The sequence below is a fragment of the Ochotona princeps genome, chromosome 12 (genome assembly GCF_030435755.1).
Source record: "Ochotona princeps isolate mOchPri1 chromosome 12, mOchPri1.hap1, whole genome shotgun sequence".
Classification (NCBI taxonomy): domain Eukaryota; kingdom Metazoa; phylum Chordata; class Mammalia; order Lagomorpha; family Ochotonidae; genus Ochotona; species Ochotona princeps.
This window is the reverse complement of record NC_080843.1, coordinates 65,932,179-65,958,767: the sequence shown is the minus strand read 5'-3', so window position 1 is coordinate 65,958,767 and position 26,589 is coordinate 65,932,179. Positions and strand designations below refer to the sequence as shown.

The 26,589-nt window shown below is 42.7% G+C and overlaps 1 protein-coding gene across 2 annotated transcripts in view; it reads left to right on the top strand.

Annotated features, from left to right (window-relative positions):
• The first annotated feature begins 21,147 nt into the window (after nt 1-21,147).
• Nucleotides 21,148-26,589, top strand: part of SGCG (sarcoglycan gamma) — a 42,280-nt gene continuing 36,838 nt past the window's right edge. Inside the window, exon 1 of one of the 2 annotated variants that reach the window (XM_036493414.2) lies at nt 21,148-21,306. The gene's annotated coding sequence lies outside the window, so the exon portion shown is untranslated. The remainder of the gene's footprint in view (nt 21,307-26,589) is intronic. The other variant, XM_012927035.2, reaches the window with a different exon arrangement.

Here is a 26,589-nt window from a genome sequence, read left to right as displayed (position 1 = left end):
GGGAGCTGGATGGGAAGTGGAGCTGCCGGGATTAGAACTGGCGCCCATATGGGATCCCGGGGCGTTCAAGGCGAGGACTTTAGCCACTAGGCCACGCCGCCGGGCCCCAAATATATTTTTTAAATCCAGCACCTTCTGCACCTTCTGGGACTTCCGTAACTCTTATATTTGGCCTTTTAATGGTGTCTTTCAATTCTTGAACACTTTTTTGGCCTGACCCAGCTCTGCTTCCAGATTTTCATTTTTTCCCTCTGGTTTCAGGAAATATCCTCCTTGTTTCTTCTGCCTCCTTAATTCTATTTTTGAGACTCTCCACAGTACTTTTAATTTGCTCCACTCTGTTCTTCATTTCTGATATATCAGCTTTCATTTGATTCATTTCCAGTGTGACATATTCCTTAAATTCCTTGAATGCCTGCTTTGAGTGCTTCTCATTGTTGATAGGAAGTTTTATAACAAGTGTTTTGAATTCTGTGTGCCCCATTTTCTCAATGTCTTCCTCAGTTAACTCTGAGCTTGTCAAAGGGTGTTGCTCCTTTGTAAAGGAGTCTTCAGTAATATTCATTGTGCTTTCGTCTCTTCCTTTGCTCTTGGTCATTGCGATTCTGGTTAGCAGAATCTTCTCCTTCAGGCAGGTTTCTAAGCTGTGTCATCCACAGGTCAACAGTTCTATTTTACTTATTGCAGTTGGTGCATGGCTCTTTGTTTGTCCTCAGGTGTGCCACTCCCTCCAGCGAGTTTCAGGTCTGGGTTCTTATGTTAGACTTCCACCATGATCCCCCTAGCCCCAGCTTCTGGCTCACCAGTCTCCACCTCCTGTGATACCGTGCCGAGCCTGCACCATTGTCTGTACAAACATTCTCCCGCTTCCAGTTAGAGCAGTTCCCATGGTTAGGGAGACACCAGTTGTCCTGTCTTATACAGCTAGGTTGTTGGTGGTACTGATCTTACCAGAACCTGCTGGCCGTTAGGTCTGGGGACCACACAGACATATTTTGACCTGTACTATGCCCATGTCAGTATTATTTTCCTGTGGGACCAGTACAATACACCAAACTTAGTGAGTTCTCTCCTAGCTGAGTGCATATACAGCTTACTGTTGTCCCTGCAGTCTTAAAGTTTTTCCACAGTGTACAAAAGCACCTGATGTGCCACTGTTCGAGTTCTTGATATGCTGGCAGTCAGGTCTGAGGGCTACCAGGACCTATTTTGGGTGGAACCTGTAGGATGCCATGTTTTTGCAGTTCATTGAGCCAGAAATGAGTTCACTCCCAGCTCAGTTCATGCTCAGTCTTGTCCCATAGCATGTGTCTCCCTACAAAAAATGTCGCCTGATCTGACTCCAGGGGGCGGACTGGGCTGTGAAATCCACCCTGTTCCCACACTGCCCATCTGGGGCCTGCCACTCTGTCCCTGCTCCTGATCAAATCAAACACACCAGCAGGATGGGCAGCTCTTTGTCTGGGTTTCACCTCCTGAGCTCCCAGTGAACACCCTTTTTCACCATGTTGCTGGTGGAGTTTCTGCTACCAGTGCAGTTCAGATTGCTGCTGGCTGAATGTAGTCACTGCAACACCACAACCCTGTGTCCACTGCTCTCCCATGTCCATCTGTCTCCATGTGCCCTTCTGTTGTTCTGTCCTCTGCTCTTTCCTGGAATGTGCCCTCTCTGCTTCACACTGACTAATGCTTCTCTCTGTTTAAACATGTCCTTACTCTATTCCGCCATCTTAATTTCTCTCTCTCATCCTTTTTCCCTTACATGTTATCACTTAGGAAGTACCCATCATGGACTTACAAGTATACCTGATCACTTTGTACCTTCACCCCTGTATTCTAGTATCCATTAGGAAAAGAAAAGTTCAGTCTTTGATGTGCTTATATAGGCTCCTTCCATAAGCTAGACACTTCAGGTATTTCATCCCAGCTTCACACACACCTTGTAAGTAGGACCTAGCCGCTTAACGGAGAAGGGAACTGGGCCCAGACTCGCAGTAATTTCCATGGAAGGCACATTGTAGAGCTTGGTTCATATTGCAGACTGGATGAGAAACCCAGTCTGTATTATTATTGTAAAGGCAGATTAATCAGGATGACAAGCCCACTGCAGTCATGTAATACATTTGAACCATGGAAAAGAAGCCTACCAAATATTGAGTTAAAATAAAGCAGTACAATAAGTAGAAGCCATTAACCTTTGTGTCCTTACAACCTCACACGTTTTTTTGAAACTCTTAAGACGTCTCCTTCTATGACTTCATGCTCTAATTAGATATTTTCCCTTTGATGTTTCAGGAAACTCAGTAAATAAGGGCATTCATAATGTCTTACTGACACAATATGAAGATGCTTCGTAACTTGCCCTAGAAAATATTCTCGGCTGAATGAAGAATGCAGAACTCTAAACTTTTCCAGGCCATAAGCTACTAGTCGCATTGGAAGCAGAGTAGCCAGAATGTGAACTGGTTCCCAGATGGGATGCCAGCACCACAAGCAGAGGATTTGCTTGATATGCCACTGAGTTGGCCCCAAACTCGCACTTTTTTTTTAAGATTTATATTTTTATTTTTATTGGAAAGGCAGATATGTAGAAAGGAGGAGAGACAGAGGAAGATCTTCCGTCTGATGATTCACTCTCCAAGTGCTGCAGCAGCTGGAGCTGAGCCAATCTGAAGCCAGGAGCCCAGAGCCTGTTCCAGGTCTCCCACATGGGTACAGGGTCCCAAAGCTTTAGAACGTACTCCACTGCTTTCCCAGACTACAAGCAGAGAGCTGGATGGGAAGCGGGGCTTTGGGGATTAGAACCGGCGCTCATATGGGATTCTGGCACATTCAAGGCAAGGACTTGAGCTGCTAGGCTATCTTGCCGGGGCCCCAAATTAGCATGTTTTAATTCCACTTTTTCGGAATATTTTGAAGTACAATCATACACTTGTTAAGGTTTTTTTTTTTTCCCTGAAAGTAACTTTTTTCTAGTGGTTGAAACTTTAGTAGACAGAACATTAAGGCAAACTCAGATTCTTTTGTGAATTCAAAGGAGGAAAGCCTATGGAAAGCCTTTTAGCCTTTTTGTTCCAAGGGCAATGGAACTCAAGTCTAGTGGCTGGTGAGAAACTGAATGCTTCACCCGTGGGGACTATTCCAATGTATGAGTTAAAGAGGTAATATTATATCATAAGAACAGAGCAGAGCTGAAGCTTCCTTAGGAGAGCTTTTTTTGGCATAATTTCCATGTTATCTGCAGAATGTGGTTGATGTCAATTGTCCATTCCTGCCTCCATTAAAAAGAAAATGTCAACAACCAATGAATCCCTGCCACAGGTGTGTTTATGGTGTCATGGCTCTCTGACACTCGCTGTAGCCTCCGACAGCCTGCCGTGTACTTTCCCCTGGCAGTTCCCCCTACTTTGCACCCTCTGCGTCACTGTGCCTCTAGCCACCCCTGCTCTGGTTGGTGAAGGTTATGTTGCTGGCCCACATCATGGAGTTAGGGCCATTCCCACAATTATCTATCTCCCTGTTGGGTGTGAATCCATCAACCTGACTCCACATGACTTCCCCATCCCCACCCCAATAGGTGTCAGGTCTAGTGGCATCTCATTCTCATGACCATCTTATCTTCCTCTTGGCTCTGAGTCCATCACCCTATCTCCACTTAACTCTCCCATCCCTACCCCCTCAGGTGTCAGGTCTAGTGGTGCCTGCCTCCTAGAAGCCTTTCACTGCAGCTTAAAATTTGCCACCACCTGGAGTTGCTGAGTCTGCTCATCTCCATCCTCTCCAACGCTGCTTGGATCTGGCCCCAGTCCCTTTGCTGCTCTGAAACATCACGCACAAGCCCAAGCCCTCATCCCTCTGGGCTGCTCTACTGCAGCCCGTCTTTACCCCAGTACTGATCAGCAGCACTCAGAAGGATAACCCAGAATTCCCACGGCACCAGCACATCCCACTGTCGTCTGTCCTGGTGTCTCCACTCTCTCCACTGAGGGAAGTCCTGTCACAGGTCAGCCTTATAGTATGTTTTTATAACTCTTATCCCAAAGATGTTTAAAAGCACAAGCTCCCCTAGCAACTTGCCTAGCTAGTGCAATGTGTTGTAGTCCCCAGCCTCAGCTTTCTCCTTGTTGCTGTTTGATTGGTTGCCTGTCCTATCATTCCAGATCCTACCCTATCACTCACAGCAGGTGAACCACCCTCTTTCCGGCTAAGCTGTGATACTGAGACACTTACAAGGGATCTGTCTGGGTCCTGCTCCAGCAGCCACAGCCAGGACCCAAGTCCACATACACATTTTTTTCTTCAAGGTAACCTTTGTCAGTCCTTCCATCCTGGTCTCACCTTCAGCCTTACTCAGACTGTTGGCACCTCCCAGAGCCTCTCCTCCACAGGCACCTTCTCCTTTTAAAGAATGAACTTGAGGTTACATATATATGTGAAGATTATACACCGGACATAGCTTGAGAGAGGTGGTAGCTAAGTATCTTACTAGTCTATTGAATATACAAAATAGAAGAAAAAAATTATCACAGGTTGAATATCCCTTATTTGAAGGATTTTTGATTTTTATTTTTGGAGTGCATCCTTATACAGAATGAGCTGTATTTTGGGATGAGGCCCAAACCTAAATATGAATTTTGTGTGTTTTCAATGCATATTGTGATTTCATACAATAGCTCTGATAACTCTATGCTTAAAGCAAATATTCTGTTTTTTTTTTCTATCATCAAAGTTATGGCACCAAAATGCACTGGATCTTTTAGTATTTTGGATTTCAGATGTTTACATTGGGATGTTTAATTTATATTAGCTCAGTGATAAACTGCTTCAATCAACCTTCTATAGGGATATTTTGATGCTTTACTGTTATCTAACATGTCAATCAACTAAATTTAAAGTTTAACTCATTTGGACAGAAAACATTTTAAGACAATTTTTGAATGATGAGTGAAAAATGAATTTGGGTGTGCTGTTTTCAAGTTAGTGATTCATAAGTGAAAACCAGCAAACCCCATGTTTGTTCTGAATCACATGAAAATTCTGAAGTACAAATGTTGAGATGAAAAACAGAACAAAATCATTAGCAGGGGGAGGCTAGGCAATGCATTTTTAATGCACAAATTAATTGAGTACTCTGTACAAAGATTACTTTCAGTCCAAACCAAGAATTTATTTAAATCTAGAATAGCGAAAAGAAAAAAGACCTGAATTTGTCCTCCTGCTACTGTGAAAATAGCTTATATCTCAAAAACCACTATGTTTTAGAAGTTTGTTTGCAAATCTGCATACATTTTCTCGGAAATGAATCATGATCTATAATGTCTCAAGCATCCTTTGCAAATATTTTAACCATAATTTAGCTAAAATAATAATATTCCTTTTCACAGATGTTGAACATTTTTACATGATCATCTCTATGTTTTGTTGTTAATTCTAAGAATGTATCAGAAGGTGCCGGACTCAGAAATGGCCCAAAACATAAGGACCCTTCCAAGGGCAAACAAGCAGGATGTTAGGGCAGTGACAGGCTTGGTGGGAAGGACGTGGTGTGTCCAGGGAAGAGCAGAACATTCTGCCTGCTCCTGGGTCAGCACAGCTGAACAACAGCATGTTCATCCGGGAAACACTGGCTTGTGAGTGTGAGAAGGAATTTTGAACTATGTTATAGGACTATGTGTTCACACATTATTCCTTTCAAACACATACGCACGCAGCTCTCACATTTGGAATCCGAGGTAATTACTATATTCTGTTGGGTTGACACCGACTGTGAAAGGTGACCAGTCAGTCAGTCCCGCTCCCAGGCATAAAGGGAGCTGGATAGAGTCATGTTGTTCCAAAAGAGAGCAGGTACATTGCCAGGCGCCGAAGTGACGAGATCTACAGTGGAACAGACGTCCCAACAGCCTGGCTAGCGCAGAGGCCACACACTGCCCCATGTACCGTCACCCTCAGTTTTGTTCTGTGTTTACAGTTTAGTAGAGTTGAAATTCCTCTTTCCCTCAGCACTGAATGCTTGTGTCCTTCAAACTTTGTGGGTTGAAATCCTAACCCAAGGTGATGGTGTTGCAGGAAGTGGAGCTTTGGGGTGGGGTGAGATTATTAGCATAGAACTTTCATAAATAGGATTTTATCCTCTTACGTCATGTCAGAAAACAAAGAGTGATCTCAGCTGCCACCTCCAGCCCAGAAGAGGGCTCTCAATGACCCCTCATGCCACACCCTGGTCTCAGACTTCCAGTTTCCAGAACTCTGAAGGTTGGTTTCAGCTATTTATAAGCCACCCAGTCCATGATAGAATAAACCAAGAAGCCATTTTGGATAGCTAAATCAAAATTCTTTCGAAAACAAGTATCCAGAGAAGGGTGTGTAGAATGCTCGGAAGGATTTCATAGTCAGTTCAGGATCTCAGTCATCCTGAAATCATTTAGAAGCAGCAAGAAGAAGCTGATCTGAATTCTGCTTTTGGCAAAACTAGGAGATAACTAAAATCCCAAATTGCAAACCTGGTGGAACATTGAGAAAAGAGCTGGGGTTGGGCAGCTGTGTACCTCGACAGAACACACAGGACTCAGGGCTGCTGAGTTAGACAGCTCTTTGAGTTCTTCTCCCAGGTGGAGAACTCACCTGCTACAGAGCACAAAGTGTGAGCCCTGCACGGTGGGCAAGGCACGTCGGCTGTGCTGAGTGTTTTCTTTGTTAGGAAGAAACTCTTTCATTTGATGAAATATCATTTGCCATTTTTTTTTCACTTTTGTTTCTTTGTTCTTTGGGGCTATGCTTTTAAAATCACTTTCACATTTCAATTCTCTGAAGCATACCTCACTTGTTTTCTTCTCACAGTTTCGAAGTCACAGTTCTTCCGAGGGGGTCATTGTTCTATTTTGGGTTTGTGCCTGATGACAGAAAAGGGTTAATTTCATTCTTGTAAGTGTGGGTATCCAATTTTCCCAACACCATTTACTGACAAGGCAATACTTTACCCAGCGCATGGTCACAGCACTTTGGTAATGATCAGTTGGCTGTGTATATGTGGGTTTTCTGATGATCCAAGTTTTTACCCTATGTAATTTTCTTTCTCTCTCAATAGCTTAAGTTCTATCGCAAAGAACATCTACCATCAACAGAGCCCATCATTTTGTTTGCTTCAAAGAGCCTTCATTTTTCTTCCACTCTCCATGATTAATTAACATGGGGCAGAATTCTAGCTTGATGTTCTTCTCATTCAAAGGCTTAACATTTTACTCCATTCTCTTCTTGCCTGTACAATTTTTGAAAAGGAAAATGTAATTCTTGTCTTTGCTCTTCTACAAATAAGCTTTTATTCTTCTGGCTTCCTTCCAGATTTTTTTCCTTTCCTTTTATTGCTTTTTTTTTTAATTCTCACTAATTTGACTATGATACAGTATAAGTATTTTGTAGTTGGTAATGCTTGGTGTTTTCTGAGCTTCCTGAATCTGTGTTTTAGAGTCTGACATGAATTTCGGAAACTTTTCATTCTTTATTTTTTCAGATGTTTTTTCTCTATCTGATATCCCCATATCGTACATGGTGTTTTTGCACTTTTCCACAGCTCTTGCAGCTTCTGAGAGTTTTTTAATATATTTTTTCTATTTGCTCTTGAGCCTTAAAGTTTTCAATTAAGATATCCTCAAGTTTAGAGATGCTTTCTCCAGCCATGTCTAATTTATAAAGATTAAAGAGACTGTCCACCTCTATGACTACCCTGTCTCCAGCATTCATTTCCATTGTTGTTGTTGTTGAGTCTTCAGATTTCATCTGTCTGCTTTCAATACTCACTTGTTCTTGCATGCTTTCTGTTGTATTCACCAGCATGCGAATCCTTAGTTCTATCTTTAGTCTATCACTCAGTTGTTTAAAATTCCTGATCTGACAATTCAACATTCCAACTATGTCTGGTTCTGATGCTTGCTTTGATTCTTGAAACGTTTTATTAAAATGTTTGTAGCATTTCTTACAGTTGTATGTAGTGTACTACGTAAGGAAAACTGTTTTAAAAAGGCTTTTAAGAAAGTGATGATAAAAGTGTGGGAAGGTCCTGTGATTAGGTCCGAGTTTTCGGGTGAGCTTGTGCTGTTGGCAAGTGAACTTCTCAAGTGTTTCTCAGTGCCCTCCTCCTCCTCCAGCCTAGGTGGGACAGGATGACCAGGGGCTGGAACTGGATATGTCTCTCCTTGAGTCAGTTTCTCATTAGCTAACTTCTCTGCAGGGCAGGCCTCCTTAAGAAGAGTGGCAAGCTAGTGCTTTTCCTCTTCCCACTGGCAGAAGCACAAGGGGATCTTTCCCTATTCGTTTTTAAGGAAAGCTGAGCTGCTGAAGGTAAATCTAGTGTGGAGACTCCCTGTGCAGTCTGGACTCAGCGTTGTCTCCTCCAAATCTGTTGTGAAACACCAATTGCTGTTCAACTCTTGCCACACCAGCCCTGGTTCCCATCACGGCTTCTGCTTGTGGGTGTCTGCCTTGGCATGTTGTGGTCCTTGGTATTTGCCTGGCTATCTTTCCTGTTTGGAGATAACAGTGTCCTGTGACCAGATTCTTCTTACCGCCCCAAAGACAGTGGTTGACTTTTCAGTTTGTAAAGCTTTTTCTTATTGTTGGGACAGAATGGCACTGCCCACATTCCCTGTACGCCCAATGGGAAACTGGATGTCTGCTCTGCCCTGTTTGTGACTGGCTCTTTCTCATTGTTTGGATGTCAGCTTCCTTGATCTTTGCAATTACACTAGTCTCCTAACTTCCCTGTGTATTTTCTCAAGAACGCTATCACTGCAGTAGATAGTGTTGCTTTTTCTTAAGTTAAAGATGGGAAATTCTCCTATTTGTTGGCTACTTTCTCTTCACTAGAATGCAGTCTAAAAAAGCAGAGACCTCTCTGGTCTTTTTCATGATGGTACTGTCAGCACCTGGGACAGTGCTCACTGATTCACAAGCAGCTGGAGCGCCACTGGCAGGGTCCTGCTGTCATCACCACAAAGCTGACTCGCCAAATACAAAACAAACCAGCATCCCAGACAGGGACTTCAATTAGTGTCATTGATGTATAAGGAGGACATCTCCATATAACTGCCTAGAAATGCATTATTTTCTTGCCTTACACAAAAGCTGAATTTGTCTTTTAGCTGACAACTACCAATAAATAAATAAATAAATAAATAAATAAATAAATAAATAACAAAAGCCACATCATCTATATGACAGAGAATATCATTGTTTGAGATTATCCAAATAAACATGATTGAGAGACAACTGCTAATAATATGCACTCCATTGTGGTATTATTCTATTCACAGACCTCAGATGGCCATTTTTCTCACATTTTAATCGCTCTGAGAATGAAATGAATATTACAATCAGTGATACATTGTCATCTCATCAGAGGGGATATTTCCTTTCTTGGTAAAACAGAAGTCATCTTACAAGCATCCGTCTTGGAGTTGATGACCTTTGATATGCGAGAAAGTCAAGGATGTTTGCATGAGGTTTCCTGAATCATTAATATGTCTACGATTAAAAAAAAGACAAATTAAACTGCTATTTTAAAATTTTCCTCCTGATCTTCTCTTGCCAAATTAAGTGAACTTTTTCCACTCTCATGTCTGACCACTGCAGAGTATGCCACAGTACCGAGCACAACTCGATACCTTTGTGCACAATTAGTGAGGTAGTCTGTCACATTCATGTTCACAATCATGTTCACTACAGGTACTCCTAGGCCACCACTACCCCCCACCGCCAGATCCAAAGTTTTTTGAAAGGCAAGGTCGCTAGACTATTAAATCACTTGTATTGCAAATTTTCAAACACCAACCACACAGTTTGTATTGGTCAGCAAAAAGTACAAGATTAGGGCTAGCTTACGTGTGTCTTGAGCCATAACCTCAAACATCAGCAACAGCTTTTCTCCCTCTCTCAGCTCTACTTTATGCTGTGCTGGCTTATTCTCATGACTGTTGACAAATCAAAGTTAAAGCATGGTTGCATGTAGCAGACAGAAAGGAAAGCGCAATCTCCGAGTCACTGCAACAAAAATAATGAGTCATGCGCTCACTGTGCTTTTCGGGTGTAGACTGAGACTTTCTACAGGAACCTCTGTGACCCACAGAATGCCATACTCCATTGGCCTGGTCTGAATCGCATGGCCTCCCACTCACCTGGAGATAGTGTGGACTTGACTTGACCAAAAGGCAGGAACCAAGAGTGGGGGAGAGGTGATTCCTGAAAATAAAAATTCAAGTATCATTTATTAAAGTAGCCGTATGATATTGGGAAACACTGAACAAGTCTGTCCTTCTAAACACTGTCTAAACCAAGCTGTTTATTTTTTGAAAGTGCTTTAAAGCTTTTATACTCCCAATTTTATTTATCCATTTAAAAGGGTTTATTTGTATATTATTACGAAAACAGAGGGAGAGATAATCCACTCCCTGCATGCCCACAATGTCTGTATAGAAGTCAGGCCAAGACCAGGAGCTCTGATGTCGATCCGGGCCGACCATGTGGGCAGCAGAGACCCAGGCACGTGAGCCATCATTGGCTGCCTCCCAGAGCACACAGGTGCAGAAAGCTGCAGTCAGAAGTGAGCTAAGTTTTGAACCCAGGTATTCAAATATGGGATGCAGGCGTTCAAGCAACAGCTTGACAACCACTGGACAAACTGCCATCCCATAATTTAAATAATCCCCTATTTAAACATTAATGAACAAGGAGAATTTTTGTACCATTATGGATAAGTTTGTGTGAAATTACAAAATATTATTTATGTCACTGAAATAATACAGAGTTTAATGTTTAGCATCCAACTGTTTTGTGTCAAGGAGCTATACTGGATGATGCATACAATATCCTTAGACCAACGTTCATCACTGTTCCCTTAATTGCAGTCATTCTTTTAAAAATTAAAAACAAGGCCCAGTGACAGCCTAATGGCTAAAGTTTTCACTTTGCAAGCACCCAAATCCCATGTGGCAGTTCTAATCCTGGCTGCTCCACATCCCATCCCACTTCCTGCTTGTAGCCTGGGGAAGGAGTCGAGGATGGCCAAAGCCTTAGGACCCTGTACCTACATAGGGGACCCAGAAGAAACTCCTGACTCCTGGCTTCAGATTAGCTCAGTTCTGGCTGTTGTGGCCACTTGGAGAGTGAACTTGCAGACAGAAGATCTTTCTCTCTGTCTCTCCTTCTCTTTCTAAATCTGCCTTTCCAATAAAAATAAATTAATCTTTTTTAAAAATTAAAAGTAAACAAAAACCAAAATGGACTTTGTAATCATTTGTGCACTGAAGGAAGAATGCACATATTAGTTGAGCTGATTAAGCTAGTAAAATGTCTAGCATGACCGAGTGGCAGGTGACAGTGCCATTAGCCGGGAGAGGGAAGAAGCAGCAGAAGTTTGCAGAGAAGTGGGAGAGATACTAAAATAAAGTTTGCATCGATGACTTTGAAATATCCATGCTTATAGTCATTCAAATATGACGGATCTAAAGCCAACTTTATTGTTTTTCTTAGTTTTCTATTGCCAATCTCCTCATCAATTGCTTTTTCCCCCATGCCCCAATGCAATTACCTTTCTATCACCTTTAGGATACAGCATTTCTGTCGTCAGGATCCCTCCAGTACCCTAATACATGATTGGTTTCTTCATCTATTTTTTTAATTTACCTTTATTTTTTATTGTAATGAAGTATTTGAAGCTGGCTACGTTATAAAGAAAATACCTTGGTGGGGGCTGGGGTAGTGTTTGGTGCAGCAGTTAAAATGTCACTGTGATGCCCACATAACACATCCAAGTGCCTGGATTCAAGCCCTGGTTCTGCTCCTACTTCCAGCTTTCTGTATACCATGGGAAGCCGCAGATTATGGCTCAGGCCCCACTCCCAGCTGGACTGAATTCCAGGCTCCTGCTTTCAAACTGACCCAACCCTGGATGTTGCAAGCATTTGGGACGTGAACCAATAGATGGGAGCTCTCTGCCTCTTGGAAGAAAAGGGAAGAAGAGAAAGAAAGAGACAAATACACACACACACACACACACACACACACATACGAGAGAGAGAGAGAAAGAGAGAGAATGAGAGAGAGAGAGAAAGTTTTGCAGGCTAACACTATGAGATTTGCCTGTCGCATCTTTTCTACTTCTGGTGACAACCTTGTGGTGGCTGAGACTACAACTATAAATTGTGTGCAGAAGAGATCATGCAGACAGGAAGCCAGAGATGGGACCATGAGTCAAGCTTACTCGTAAGAGCCCATCCTCATGGGAACCAGCTGGGATCCCATGGGAAAGTGCACTTATCCCTTCTAAGGGCAATGCACCCAATGACCTAATCACCACCTCACCAACCAGGCTCCACCTCATATTTTGCTCTTCCAGGTCCCACATTGCACCAAGGATCAAGCTTCCAGTACATGAATCCTTAAGGATACACCCCAGCCATATAAAACCATGCTAGATAATCATTATTTTTTGAGAGAACAGAATTTAGAAGACTTCTCAGCAGATACAGATGCAAAGTGAAGAACATAGGGAGCCCTGGGGACGTGAGTTGGACAATATTCAGAACTAAATGAGGTTCTGCTGCATGCTAATTGCAGCATCTTTACCTCTCACACTACAATAATCTCTTTGTGTTTGTCAAAGCAGCTAACCTGCATACATCTTACCAAGGCAATTTGTTGACAAATGGTGCTGATTTGAGAGCTAAGTGACTATGTGAAAGGGCCTGTGTTCTGCCTGTGAGAGTTAATTATCAATTGATCACACTAATGATGAGATAGACTACTAAGTCAAAATATCCTTATCAACTTAGGTACATCATTAAGCAAACCAAAACACGTTGATCATACAAGCTACTGGTATAATCTATAATTCACATATCGTATTTCTTTTTTGGGAATCTCTTCTATGGCCTTATGAAATAGTTGTCACAAAAGCTAACCATTTAATGTGTGTTTTATCCCCCTTAATGTATTATCCCAATTATTTTACTTACCTTAACACAAGAGATGCTATTATCCCCCGACATAAACAGGAGAAAATTGGCCATTAGAGAAGATAGTGACCTCACATGACATTATCCAGCAATTACATGAAGAAGCTAAACTTGCAGCCTAGCTGACTCCCCAGCCATGGTTTGTTTAGCCATTTGTTTTCATTATCTACAGGGAAAGAGGAAGTGGGAGAGATTTCTAAACTAACACCCAGGTAGTACTTGTCAGAATCAGAGTGCAGGATATCAGCCAAGCTACAAAGCCAAGGAGACCATCAGAAGTGTGATTCTGATGTTTGCAGGTCTAGGGGAATAAGCCAAAACCATAGACACCGAAGGACAGCTTGAGGAAGGAGGTCAGAGTTCAGCCTCATACCATAAAGGTGAAGGTACAGAGTTCCTACAGAAAGGAGACTACCTTTGGACTTGAATGTCTGGTCACACGGCATTCCTTCAACCTCTGATCACCTCCTCTCCACCCCCATCCCTGAAGCATCAGCAGCCCTGCATCATTGCGTGGCTGCGTTCCAGAGCACCTCCTAAGAAGGTGTCCAGCAAGCGCCAGGGCTGTGAGCTGGTTCCACCTCTGTGTCTCTCTCTTCTTTTCAAGGTGAAACACTGGTGATTAATCCCTAAACTTCTTTATGAGTTAGGTAAAGGAAGACACAGCATAGGGGGCAGACATTTTGTGTAGTGGTTAAGCTCTCTCTCAAGATGCCCATGGTCCAAATCTGGGTACCCAGGTTGGAGCTGCAGCTCCACTCCCAATGCCAGCTTTCTGGGAGGCCACGGTGGTGGCTCATGTATTTGGGACCCTGCCAGCTACATGAAAGAACTGGATTGGGTTCAATGCTCCTCCTGGCTTCACTTGGCCCGGTCCTCTCTGTTGTTGGGCACTAACTAGTCCATGCACATGCTTGCCCATTTGTATGTCTCTCTCTTCCTTTCTCTCTCATCTCTCTGCTTTTTGAATAAATAAGTATTTTTTAAATATAGTATATAGGGAATGACTGGCATGACACAGACCTCAATCTGTGTTGACTTTAATACATGCATAAATTATATTCTTGTGTTTTATCGATTAATTGGGCACATTTAAAAATATACAAATACTCGACAATATGAAGAGAGAAGTCTATGGTGATGTGTGCTGTTGCTGAATCAGCCACCACTAGACCTCCACCACATAGAACTAGTTTTCCTTTTTGTGCCTCCACAACCCTGGGTTCATGTTCAAGTTGTAATATTAGCCATGGTATTGAACAATTGTTTAACCCTCTGTCTCCTCAGCTGGAAAGAGAGTTTCTTAAACACAAAAATCCTGGTTTACTTATCCATTCATATATGTAGTAAATATATAATGAGTATCTAGGGGCTAAAGTCTCAAAACTCAGCACCAGCTATCAAGGTTAAGATCAAAGCACAGATGAGCAGGACACAGAGCAGTAACGAGTTACCGGTTGGCCAAGTAGCACGAGCACTGTGGAGGTGCTTATGGGGCACCGCGATTGCAAACAAGGAGGAGTCTAAGAGAAAAAGACTGCCCAAGTACAGACTAGCCCTACTATATGGCTGAGCCTAGCACAGATAGGTACCTGTTAATGCTGATTTTTTCCTTTTCTTTGAAGAGGATTGAGAAAAATTACATGTACATTTGTGTCCACATTCTGAATCAGCTGGGAGCCAGGGAAAGTCTGACATTTTTGTGACAAGCACTGCTGTCAGGAAATGTCCCTAAGGTGTGCGATGACGGTGGGCTTCCAGATGGTACCTTCTTGGCAAGAATTCACCCACTCATCCTTCAAGGGAGCTCTAAATAGGCACAGGCCCGCACTGGGAAGCTTTCAGCATGATGGATCGTGCACAAAAAAAGTGTACCATTAGCACACATGAAGCCAGGTGTCTAAGACAGAGCTGCACCCGCATGCCACTGTCTTATTCCAGCTTATCAATGAGACACATAGAGCCACTTCCCCCGAAAATAAATGAGGCAACATTGCAAGAGAGCCCAGGAATGTTAGGGCAATGCAACAGTCTCAGGGAGGCAGGAAGTATTCCTTAAATAGATAAGCAGTTTCACAAAATTTCAGTGGCTAATCTAGTTTCCCAGCTGCCAGGCATGGGAGCAGGCACGCAGCTGAGAAATCAGGGAGCTCGCATCTCACTTCAGATCACCCACGTTCAAATCCCAGCTTCACTCCCGATCCCAATTCCCTGCAAATGGACACCCCAGGAAGCAACAGTGATGTTTTAAGCTTTGGATCTTTCCTGATAGAGTTTCTGCTCTCAGTTTCTGCCTTGACTGTCGCAGGCATTTGAGGAACTAACTAGCAGAGATCAAGTCACCGTCTCTGTATGTTTCTCAAATCAATAATTCTTTTTATAAATCTATGGGTATGGATTTCACCCTCCTTAATATCTAGGCTTCCAGGATTCCCTCTTTCAATTCTTTTCTCTTCTTCCAAATTAATTTTGTATCTCTTTTATTCTTTTCATAATTCCTGCAGTCATTTATTTTCTAATCATTCATCCAAAATTTATAATCAACAAAAATTTTAAGAACATTCATCAAAAATGTGAGTGTTTGCATATTCTTACCTGAAAAGTATCACTTTGCATTTTAAGCAGTAATACATTTTACCCAATATAAGCTAAAAATGCAAATCAGATTAGCAGTGGACTTCTCTTACTGATATCAGTAGGACATGACTTTGAAGTTGAGTAAGAACCTATTTGAATCCAGAATTCTATGCTATATGAAAGTAGCTCTTATTTAACTGCTTTTAGAGTAGAACAAATTTTCAGACACAAAAATACTCAGCTCATCTACTTCCCAAAGAGTCTTTCTAAATAATTATTATTCAGAGGTAGAAAATGCAAGAAAGCAAAAGGAAGACACTTAGAAAAGCAGGGAGATGGTGGTCAGTCACACAGGAAGTTCCTGGTTCAACTTATTGTTGACCTTAGGAAACAAAGGCAAGTGTGTTTCAAGAGAAGGAATCTCACACTGCAGATTAAGCTCATGAAAGCCAGGGGAGAGGGTAGGCCGGGGGAGATCTATTAGCACAATGTCTTCCTACAACAAAGAGGAAATATATTTAGAAATTCCAATAGCAAAAGTCACAGAGTCAATATCAAATAATATTTTCAGAGGAATCTTTTATAAAGTAGCTCTATCTGCAGCTTACAAAATCAACATTGATTGGCACAGGAGTTGGGAACTAAATACCTGTCTCTGAAAGGAAATATAGGCGGTTATAAAAATGAGAACCTTGTTTATTGCATTTTCAAAAGATCTATTTTTACTGGAAAGGCAGTTTTATAGAGAGGACAGCAAAAGATCTTCCATCCGCTAGTTAACTCATCAAATGGCTGCAACAGCCAGAGCTGAGCTGACCTGAAGACAGGAGCCAGGAACTTCATCCTGTTCTCCCACATGAGCGTAGGGTCCCAAAGCTCTCATCCATCCTCCACTTCTCTCCCAGGCCATAAGCAGGGAGCTGGATGGGATGTGGAGCACCAGGGACATGAATTGGAACCCTTATAGGATCCTAGTGCATGTAAGGAGAGGTTTAGCCAATCGAGCCAGTGTGCCAGACCCTGTTTACTGTATTTTTATGTTTTGAATTGACCTGGTCAAATGGCAGGGCATGGGGTCATCCAGCAATGGAAGGTGAATGAGATCAGCCTGGATGGTACAACAGAGGCAGCTGCAGGCCCTGTACGCACAGATGGAAACAAAATGGCCCTAGTAATATGGTCCCTGGTTCCAGCACAGGAGACTCAGATGCAGTCTGTGGTTTGCACACAGGAAAGGAATACCGCTGTCAGGCACTGAATTTGAAAAGGCTCCTTACTCACCTTGGCACCACTGCAGCTTAGAAAGGAGAAGGCTTTATTTCAGCTCACAGTATTAGATGCTCACAATCAAAGATCAGGCAGCCTGTTGAGCTGACATCCAATGAGGGCAGTGGGTGCAAACACGTGCTTGGGAAGGATTACATGAGAAAACCAGCAAGCAAAGAGAGAGGCTGGGCCAGTGTCAGCTTCTATAACTACAGTGGTGACCTGTAGGACCTCCACTACTCTGCTAGACCCAGCTCCCAGACACTGCAATTGGAGTAAGTCTCGACTCTCAACAGCATCAGCCAAGGCCAAGCCCTTAACACACTGACCTTTAAAGGATATAAAATCAATGTCCAATCCATAAAAGAAAAAAGGGGAATGGGATTGCTGGATGACAAAGTGCATGAACTAACCCAATGGATGATGTCTAAAGCTAAGACAGGGAAAAGTAAAAAGGATGTACTTAAACATTTGGCTTGAGTATGGAAAGGACTGCAGGTGGGGATAAAAGGGGGCAGGGGAGAGAACACAGGGCTTTCGTGTGAGTCCTCCTTTTCTGTCTCCTCATCAGCATGTACAAACTCCACTGTCATAATTATTTCTACCGAGTTTCCTGTGATCTTGATATGAATTTGACTCATTTCCATGGTGTGCCCCAAAAGTCTACACCTAGCGAAGTTGAACCAACTGTTTTTTTTTATGGAACATGCAAAGGAGTATTTCCACTGGAGTAATAATTTCAGCGTGGTATAACCCCGTTCAGTGCTTGGTAGTACATAGCCCATGACACTGGGGTGTCCGTGAGTCTCCCTTTTCCTCTTTTGAAACCTGATTTTTCTTTTTTCTCTTAGTCCTTATACTTTAAGTTCTCTACCACCCAAAGGTTTATTCTGTAATAAACAGTTTATTCTCCCTGATTATTGACTCTTAAATTTCCCCAAAATACCACATTTAGTAGTCTGTTACTGGTTTAACTTTTTTAAAGAGTATGGCAATTCTAAGGGAATATGAATTCTCTTTGTTAAAATGTGTACACTTGGGAGACCAGTGCCATTGGCTAAGTGGCTAAATCCTCAGCTTGCAAGCGCCAGGATTCCATATGGCCGCTGGTTGCTGTCCCTGCTTCTCGGTTTTCCATCCCGTTCCCTGATTGTGGGGGGAAAGCAGTTGAGGACAGCCCAACGCCTTAGCACCCTGTGGCTGTGTGAGAGACCCAGAAGAAACTCCCGGCTCCTGGTTTCAGATCAGCTCAGCTCTATCTGTTGCGGCCACTTGGGGAATGAACCAGCAGAAGGAGGATATTTCTCTCTTTCTCTTCTTCTCTTTGTAGGTCTACCTTTCTGATAGAAATTGATGAGTCTTTAAAAAGACACTTTCAGAAGTGTACACTTGGGTAAGCTCTGTGAATCTGGGTAAGAATCATGCAAGTAGTTTCAGAATCATTTGATCTGTTCATATTACCGTGATCCAGTTGACCTGTTCTACTGCCATCTACTTGGCAGAATTGTAACTTTAATTGAAAAGGCAAATAATTATTTACTTTCAGAGTAATTTCATTTCACATGCCATCTAATTTGCCCTCCAAACTTTCCTTTCATCACTATTACACTGACCTCTTTTGGGTAATTCCTATAACGTCATCTGATTCATATGGTAACTGTATTTTTCAGCTTATTGTACATTATGGAATTAATATAAAAGCCACTAATGAGGCCACTGTAACCATTCAGCTTAACTAGATGTGGGCTCTCTGCATCTAGCCGTTAAGGAAAGAATTCAGGGTCCAGTATGACAGTCCTTCAAATGTATAAAACGGAATTAGAAGATGTTTATTTTGGTACAAAAATAAAAGTTTTCAAAATCCATTCATACCAGGGGTCAGTACAAGTTCATGCAAAGTGTATTAATTAAACAGATAGGTGTGAATTCCACACTATTTTCAATGAAATAAACTTATCTTTTACTTTCACTCTACATTAAATTTTTTGAAGTTCCTTATTAGGGAGGTCAGGTAATGAGTAAGCAAGTAATGGCCAGGTGAATATCACTCACGGTGTAATACGTTCATACAATGATCCAGAGAACGCTGACGGTGAAATGAGAACCAGCTTTGAAAAACCAACAGGTCACCAGCAGTGATGAGAGGTACTCACTGGTCAGAGAGGGGCACCCCAGGCCTGGTGGCCTTCAGGGTTTCTTAGGGAACTTGGACGACAGAGGGCCGGTCCAATCCTGGAGGCGTGTCCATGCCTGAGTGTGCGCGGTGAGCCACCAGAACCTTGGGGAGCACAACAGGATCACCAAGGGGCCTTTGTGACGCGGAGGCGTGATGGCAAGAGTTCTCTGTGGCCGTCTGGAGACTGTGAGTCGGAACGTGCAGGACCTGGGAAAAGAGGAAGCAACCAGGAAGTCGGAGATGGTCCCACGGCTCGGCAAGGCCACGGAGGTGAGATAGCAGAGCCCAGTGACCAGCAAGCGGGCGAGGGGCGGTACCACGGCTGTCTTCCAGAACTTGGCCAGCCTGGGATTGTAACCAGGACAGGAAGGCAGACAGAAGCGCAGGTCTGAGGAGATGGGGACTTTGGGACGGAACTTCTGAGGCCTGTTGAAGGATGAAGTCACAGAGGCTCAAGGATGTAGCCCAGGCATGAAGTCAGCACCTGCTGAATACCTGCCACGTGGGGTCCTGCCAGGAGAGCCCGTGGCTTCCAATAAGGCTTCATAGCTTCAGGATGCTAAGATGACGCTGAATGGATAATCAATGTGTATATGTGAATTACAAACTTCGGTTAAACCCACATGAAAAACTAAGAACACTTTCAAGCACATTCAAACTATAAGAGCCAAACCTTGTCTGAGTCATTCTCCGGCAGTACTAGAAGTGGGCGTGCCGTGTACTAAAATGAATTTGTGAACGGGAGTGAAGGGCACAGCCGTCGCCTGAACGCTGCCTATGCAAACCAGTTCCCACACAGTTCTAACTCTCATCACAACAGCCCACTGACTGGCTGCTGAAAAGGCCCTGCGTGTAACCTGGCACGTCAGTGTGACATTTCAGTCAGGACACTAGCTTCAAGTTTTGACTTTTCAGACACAAGATGATACAAACATAATCCTCATGTCAGTCTTGGTGTATATGCCCTCCGTGTTTTTGTTGAGGACCGATATTTATGCTGTAATTCCAAGTCTACCAAGAACTAGGGATGAGTGTCGAAAGATGTCTAAATGTCTTTTAAATGTACGATTGGTTGAAGCTGTATCTGCTTTTAATTTAAGGCCTGCAGCTGTTGGTGTAATAGAAGCATCACATGCCAAAAGAAGTTAGGATATGAGTAAGCAGGATGAAGAGAAATGCTGTCCTGGAGAAAAAAGGAAATAAGACGGGGATAGGTAGTATCTGCATTGGGTCTTCTGCGAGGTGCAGTGCCAACATACAAACTTCAGATACATGGTTTGTCAGTTTTCATTAATCACATTCTAGGCTACATCAAAATAGTGCAGAAAAGTCAAAAACCATAAAAATGTTGATATTTGTTCATTTCTGTCTTACAAAAATGAATGCTCGAATCTTATTTGCTTGCTTTTAATCTCAGCCGCTTTTAAAGTTAACAATTTTTGTCATTTTGCCATGTGTAGTCTTCACATAGACACATATCCGTAATATTCGTCTTGAATCTAATTACTTTTAAATGAAAACTACTTATGCCCATATTATAGCATTCACATAATTTGTTAGACAGCATATAAATAATCGTTTACCTGGAAGAACTGTCCGTTTTAGCAGGCAGAGCTGGTGCGCCTTCTGTTGTCATGCCTAATTACTTAAGATTCTTCTCCTCAAATCATGAAGCTCTTTCCCCTTAAACAGAGTCTTAAGGAAGCAGCTTTCAAAAAGTGACTATTTCACAGTGTGCAACTTCTTGCAATGAGAATGGTAATCATGCATTATTACAAGTCACCAATTCTAAAGTCTGCATTTCAATTTGAAATGATTTGTATGAGATTTTGTCTACATTGGGTTCTACCAGAAAATAATCTCAAAAGTACTTCAGAATTCATTAGAGGTGAAGTTAATTTTAGAAAGTTAACGATTGTACGAAAGGATCATGACTCAGGGTTGAAGTGGTGGAATGTTGGCTTTGTAGGAATCCCTTGGAATTTTCGGCTTTTGTTTTTGAAGCCCTGAGAGCTGAGTCCTGGAATTGGTTCCTGAACAGTTCTGAGTGTGGTATGAACTGTTTATGTCACCGAGTAAAATTAGATATGCCTGTTGCTAATGCGAGGGGATGAAACCTGATACAAAGCTAGCCACGTGACAGCCTCTCGCAGGCTGTGCTGGGGAGGCCGAATCCTTCCCTGAGTTCTGTAAGTTAGGGGAAAGTTTGAAAACTACCGAGTTGCACAGAGCTCGGGCCAGCTTAGTCGCGACACCAGTGTGCCTCTCAAAACATCCAAGGTAAGGAATCAGCTTTAACTCGGACTCTGCGTTTTTGAATGGACAACATCAAGGCCATTTGTCACGAGATTTCTTGGTTTCTTTTCCTTCATACATAGCAGAGTAACAACTGTAATGTTGAATAAACTGCAACACATGAATTGTACAAAAATTATTCACAAAATTCGTTTAACTGCTCGTTTTGACGGGTAATATGCTCTGTATTTTTAGCGTATGCCTGGATTTATAGTTTCGCAACTAGTAGAATGCCACAGTAATATTTCTGTGTCATTGGGCATTAAATTGTTCACTGTCTTTAATGACAGTGCATTGTCTTTAATGAAGATCACTTCTTTAGAGTTCTGTTTGAAAACTTTTGTGGTAGAAGTAGAATTGCTTTAAGCTTGTGTTGATAGTCTAGTTTTAGTCATGGAAAAGCAGGCTAAAATTAATGAGAACAAACGTCAAGTCATTTTCTAAATCAGGAATGAGCAAAACAAAAAGCAAAATAGCAACCTGGCTTCACAGAACTAAGAAGAAGGGAAGAATCTTTCCCTTCCAAAATATGGGAAACAATAAATTGTTGCTCGGAGTGCATGTCAAATGCTTAATAGTTAACAAGATAAGACAAACATATTCCGATGCTTTGGGTTATGAAAAATTGTGGGTTCTTTGTGCTTCCCAAATGAACAAATGGCAATTGGAAGCCATAAAGTTTTAGTGGAAGGCATAAAGAATTTCAGTAAGGCAAAATGTAACTTAAGTGACTGAAAAATCAGCCAGCTAGGAGTGGCTCCCTATCACAAAATAAACTGCAAATGTACTGTGTTTATTTTTTGCACATTCTCTTGGAAACACTTTGTAGCGATAAGTACAAAGAGGCCCAGATCAAAGGCAGTAGTTCAAGGTGGGGATTCATTTTATGGGGTCTAGAATTGATTTAAGATTTTCTTTCAAAGTCAGATGGAAAATAGTATGTTAGTGCAGTAAAATATTCCAGAAACGAACAATCCCAAATTTCCAAAACATGCCAACCTGGTAGTTGACACGTAGAAAATTATGCTCCTGCATACTGCCTTTTAAAATATACATTTTTCTCCAGTTGTTGAGTTGCTACTAAAGAGTAGAATAATTAGAAACTAGGGGCAGGCGTTTAGCCTGTAAGATGAGAGCTCAATTCCATGCCCACACCTAACATCAGAGCACCTGGTGTTCACTCCGGCTTTACCCCAGCTCCAACTTTCACTCTAATGTATACCCTGGGAAACAGCAGAGATGGCACCCTGCCCTCCACCTTGGGGGACCTGTGAGCAAAATTCTGTTCCTGTTCTGTGGCTCTTGCTATTTTCCAGACACACCCACCGCAGCTGTGGTTTCCTAACAGGAAGAGCAAATTTCAAATTCCTGTGGCTGACGCTGCTGCTTGTCCTTCCTTCAGAACCTACTCAGCCCTCACGAAGCATTTCTTTTTTTTCTTTTTTTTTTAATTTATTTTTATTACAAAGTCAGATATACAGAGAGGAGGAGAGACAAAGAGGAAGATCTTCCGTCCGATGATTCACTCCCCAAGTGAGCTGCAATGGCTGGTGCTGAGTCGATCCGAAGCCAGGAGCCAGGAACCTCTTCCAAGTCTCCCATGCGGGTGCAGGGTCCCTAGGCTTTGGGCCGACCTCAACTGCTTTCCCAGGCCACAAGCAGGGAGCTGGCGGGGAAGTGGAGCTGCCGGGATTAGAACCGGCGCCCAAATGGGATCCCGGGGCGTTCTAGGCGAGGACTTTAGCCGCTAGGCCATGCCACCGGGCCCGCATTTCTTTATTGTTCTCTGCACCTGCTACAAGGTCAGATCTGTGATGTTCTTAGAAATGTGGAATTAATCCACTACTATTATTGTCATTTACGATTCCAACTCCACTTTTAATTGTATATATTATGCTTCATGGAGTTTTGTGGGAAACTGATATAAGAATATTTAGTAATTTGTGGGTTTGCAAAGATTCTAAGTTTTCTCTCAGAACCCCTCAAAATATCCAAATCAGCTTGACTTGGATTCAGCCTGCATGTAGTGCACCATGAAATAACCAAAAGGCTGGGAGCCAGGAAGGGCTTGCTCATGTGTGAGGCCATTTGTGATTTATCCGAAAGGGGCACAGAGCCATTAGAACAACTCAAGTAGAAGAGCAGGGGCAGACAAATAGTGGAGCCGTTAAAAGGCCAATTCCACATCAAAGTCCCCAGGCATTCTTCTTTTTTCTGGCTCCCAACCCCAGTTTCTTACCAAATGTAGACCTTGGAAGGCACATTCATGATTCCAGGGATTAGACACCTGCCACCCATATGGGAAGCCTGACTTGAGTTCCAGGATCCTGGCCATGGCTCCCAAGCCATCACGTTTGTGAACAAGTGGGAAGTACAAGCAGATGGTCTCTCTCTCTCTCTCTCTCTCTCTCTCTCTCTCTCTCTCTCTCTCTGTGTGTGTGTGTCTTCAAGTCTCAAATAAATGAATTTAAAGTAAATACTAAAGCCAAATAGAAGAGCAGAGCAGTCCCATGTATTCGTTAGAAGACTCCCTTCTGTTGCCGTCAAGATTGTAGTGAGGGCAAAGGAGGCGGCCGTAAAAGTCACCTTCATCCTAGCTTCCACTTTCCATCTTAGCTCTGCTTCCACAAGGTTCTCCATTACTTGTTGAATGTTCTAGTAAAGAATGACAGCAATGGAGAGACGAGGATTCAAGTTCAGGCTGTGGATTCAGGACTACTTTCTGACAATCCCTCGGTGTGCATCACTGAATACCCACAAAACCCGTATCTCTCAACTTCCTTCGGTGTAAAGAAGTTAATTCATAGCTTGCACCTTCTCCGTGTGTAACAAATATCAAATTCAATTCGCGTAAGGCACTCAGACTTCTGACTTCTTAATGAGTGATAGCTTTCTTCTTCATCAACAGCAGCAACAAGAAAGCAGGAGGCAGGTGCATTAGCAGGAAGCTGGATCAGAATTTGAGCATCCAGGACTTGAACCACCACCTTTGCATGTTATCCCTCAAGGCTGTCCCCTTGGGGTTGGGACTAGCCCATCCCAATCCCAAAGGAAAGGAAACCATAAAAGTGGAAGTGAATCAGAGCCCTGAAGTCTGAATGTTTTTTTTTTTAGTTGAATTCTCAAAGCAATTGGAAAATTGCATATACACATTAAATAAGAACCTTAATTATGTCTACTTCAAGAAACTCCTTTTGCTGCAAATCTTTCATTTAGAAGCTTGGAACTAGAAAAAAGCCCTGCTTAGTTGATAAATTTACCCATTTCCCTTAAAGTTTTCCTTTAATTTGCGTGAATATTTTTCAGAGCTAAAATTTAACGAAATGTTATTTTTGGAGGCTGCGCAAATTAAAGGGACATTTGTGATTTTTATTTCAAAGTACAGTTATCTCTGATTTGCTTAATTTAAAAATTGAAATACTTAATAAACAGATGACAGCTTACTTTTTTATTCTCAAACATAAAGTTAAATCTATACAGGCTAGACTGTACGGGACCCAGCCCATGCCGAAGCTACCGGACATGGAGCTACTGCCTTACCCGGCTCCTAAACAGCCAGTAAAGTGAGCTGTATACGTCGCCCTGGCCTCAGTCCCCATCCTACCCTCACCTGCTTCCCTCGTTGCCTGTTACCTCCCGTCTTGAGACCAGGCCTTTGATAAAGCGCTTGTGCCAGAATCCTCACTGCAGGCTCTGTTCCTAAGGACCCTTACAAGGATGCAGCTGATGAAGTGGAACAGCGTTCTACCAAGAAAGCCCATCAGACTCTGATGGCCGGGAGTAGGTCAGGGGACACTCTGAGGATGGGCAACTTCAAGGTGGTGGAACTGGATGAGACACAGGAAGATGCTCAACTGTGTGTGGGGACAACAGTGGCCTGGCTGACCCTGGGGGGCTGACTGGAAGCACTCCTGGAGATTCGACTGGCCATTCCTAGATGTCCTGGATGAGGGCCATGCCCCTGGACTCAGTGTTGGCCAGCCTCCGATTACTTAGGGTGTCTAACTTGGAGGAGGGGAAGTCAGCTAAGGGTAACTCCAGGGCAGGGACTCAGATGTGAGCACCACAGGGAACAGCTCTAGGAGTGGGCATGACTTCTTGGAGATGAAGGAGGGACTGGAGAGCACATTGCAGCATATGCAACAGTCAGCAACCTTCCAGAATTTTCTGGATTTGTGATTATTTGATTTTTTTTCTTGATTTGTTTGAAAATAGTCATTCCCTATTTTGTTACTGTAGAACAACAACCACAAAAAGCGTTTAACTACAGATTCCATTGTTCTATCAATATTCAGAGTTCTAGGCACTGGAACTGGCCCAACAGACAAGAAAAAGCCTCATCTTGTCCTCATGAACACATGATATGAGAACAGAAATGTGGTACTTTTTTTTTGAATGTGAGTGAGATGTGAGGAGGCAGGAAATAAACTTGCATTTTGGATTAATCAAAAATTGGGGATCAAGTTAAAACTACCACCAGCACCCCTGAGGCCACCTGCCTTCCTGACTCAGCCTCGCATATTCTCTGTCTTAAATTGTGATTACACTCAAAGGGATATGCCAAGGGGTATAGAAAACTCTCCTCATTTTCCACAAAGATGAGAAGATCAGTATTTGATTGTCATAGTCTGACATTAAAAACTTCAACAGAATAAAAACTGTTTAAGTGTTTTTCATACATCTTAAGGAATTAACTATGAGAAGGGTTTCAATATAATGGCTCCATTTTCAAATATTTCAGTACAAGCATAGATATATAGGTAATGCATAAACATTACATACGTCATTGAGGTACTAATTTTAGGAAATTTATATTCGAGTTTCTACTGACATATGCTAGTTTGGTCATGTTTTTATCTTCTTTATAATAACCATTCTAACTGGAATGATATTTTTACTTACATTTTTTTAGTCAGAGATTGTGGTGTTGAACACTTCTGTTTAAAGGTTTGTTTACATATTTGAAGGGCAGAGTTAGAGAGAGGGAGGAACAAAGAGAGATCTTCCAGCTGCTGTTTCACTTCCCAGCTGGCTGCCACAACAGGGTCTGTGCAAACTCCAGGAGCCGGAAGCTTCTTCCGGACATCCCAAGGGGGTGCAAGAGCCCAAGCACTTGAACTAGCTTCTGCTGCTTTCCCAGGCTCATTAGCAGGGAACTGGACTGGAAGTGCAACAGCCAGGACTCAAACTGATGCCCATACGAGATGCCGGCACTTTCGGCAGTGGCTTAGCTGGCTATGCTTCAGTGCCTGCGCTGAACACTTTGTG